Here is a 2,273-nt window from a genome sequence, read left to right on the forward strand (position 1 = left end):
TAAAAGAGGTAAAGAAAAGAAAAAATAAAAAGAAAAAGAAAAAGAAGAAAAAGAAAAAACAAACAAACAAGGGGCCCCTCTATAACATACACCAGAAACTTACGATGGCGTTTGGGGGTTTAGGGGGGAGGGAGGGGGTCTGTGGGGGCTCTAAGGAATGGAAATAACAATAAAATTAAAAAAGACGAGACAGAAGCTGCTGCTGCTGCTGCTGCTGCTGCTGCTGCTGCTGCTGCTGCTCTCGGTGTGTCGAGGGATCCTAGAAAAGGGGTTTTGATGCAGGAGAGGAATGGCAGACAGGGTAGGGGGAAGAAGAGCAGCAGCAGCAGCTGCTGCAGCTGCTGATGAGTAGAAAAGGAATAAGTTAATGATTTGTTTTTTAATTATTTATTTACTTTTAATTTGTTTGCTTCTTCGTGGGCTCCTCCTGCAGAGACAGAAGACGCAAGAGGTGACGGGCCGCGGTGCCTTGCGCTGCAGGCAGGATAGACAGTGCAGAATGGAGGGGAGGATATATCAGTTCTTTGCCTGTTTTTTTCGTTTGTATTCAGGGAAAATGAAAGAAAATACATTAAAATATAAAATGCTTCACAATTTCATGAAGAAAAAGAGAAAAAAATAACACGATCGGGCCGCATGTTCGACGGTACTTGAACACCTGTCTCACAACGAACAAACACCCAGACTGGGGTTCGGGGCTGGGGGGAAAGTTGACGGAAATTCGCGTAAAAAGAAAGAATATAAAACATTAAACAAAAACAAAAAGATTTATAAAAAAATAAAAGTGAAAAAACAACAGGAAGATAGAGGATCGCAGGGTTTTATATTTCGAGTTTCAGGTGTATCGGCAGCTCATGAAGACGATTCAATATCTGGTTGCGCCATCACCATCACAACCTATCTTTTGTAATTTTTATCGAGTATTTGTTTTTTATTTTCTTCCTTTTTATTTAATTGTTCTTTTATGATGGAGGAAACAATTAAAAACGCTGATCTGTCGTTTCTTTTTCGCTGCCGCCGTCAGTTTCAGAACCTGGCGGGCGAAATCGAGGAACTGCGGGCGGCTGATCTGCAACGAAAAAAAGAAGAATTGCGTCTTCTATCTGAGTTAAATGTAATTAAAAGAAAATTAACTGAAAAAGAACTTGAACAACAAACAAATGCAAATGCAAAAGAACAAATTCATGCCGCAGAGGCAGAGAAATGGCACCGACTCAACGAACAACAGCAGCGAGAAATCAACGAGTTAAAGGTGAGATAAAGAAATTTCTTTCTTTTCATTTATTTTTAATTAAATTAAAACTTTTAATTCAAAAAAACAAAAACAAAACTGCTACACAACCAACGAAACCCCGTTCCTCATCAGGCTGTATGCGCCTCTCTTAAGCAAGCCCTCACCGCAGCCCAGGAGAAGATAAGCACAACAGAAATATCCTTTTGTTCATTGAAACAAGAAAACGAAGAGTTGAAATTGAGAAGAAAAAGAGAAAAAATATCTGCTGAGGTTATTGCGGAAATAGCTGACGGCCATTCACGTCTATTGAATGAATGTAAAACTCTGAAAAAAACAATGCAGGGTGAGAGAGTTCGTTTTTTTTTTTTTTTTTTTTTTTTTTTTTTTTTTTTGTTTCGTGCTGCTACTGCAACACCAAGATATCTCTTGATCTATATACTAATACCTTTCTCTTTCCTTAGACCTCAAACATGCTAGAGAGAATGCAGAGAGGAAGCAAAAAGAAACACAAACTCAGCTCGTTGAGCTGCAGCAGCAAACAGCAGCATTTGCTGCAGCAAAGGAACGGCTGCTGCGCTCACTGCAGCAGAAAGAAGAACAAATAATACAAGTCAGCACGATAGCAACTGCTGCTGCTGCTGTATTCATTCTATCTAGTTTAAAACATATGTTATATTTCTTTTTATTTATAGATGCAAATGCTGCTTCAAGAAGCACAAGAAACGAGAGAAACTGCAGCAGCAAATGCTGCAGCAATAAAGGCAGCACAGGAAGATGCAGAGAAAAAAAAAAAAGAAATCGAGGTAAACGCAGCTGTGTATACACCTGAAAGTCAGGAGAAGCAACGCCTTATCATTTAGTTTTTATTTTTTTATTTTTATTTTTATATTTTTCTTCTTTTTATTGCATTTTGTTTAGGAGGAGAGGGAGCAGCTATGGAGGCGTCATTCATCTTTGCTGGCTCTGGGGTAACTCAGCAAAAAAAAAAAAAAAAAAAAAAAAAAAAAAAAAAAAAAAAAAAAAAAAAAAAAAAAAAAAA

This window comes from Eimeria mitis, genomic scaffold (assembly GCF_000499745.2).
Source record: "Eimeria mitis Houghton genomic scaffold, Emh_scaff550, whole genome shotgun sequence".
Classification (NCBI taxonomy): Eukaryota; Apicomplexa; class Conoidasida; order Eucoccidiorida; family Eimeriidae; genus Eimeria; species Eimeria mitis.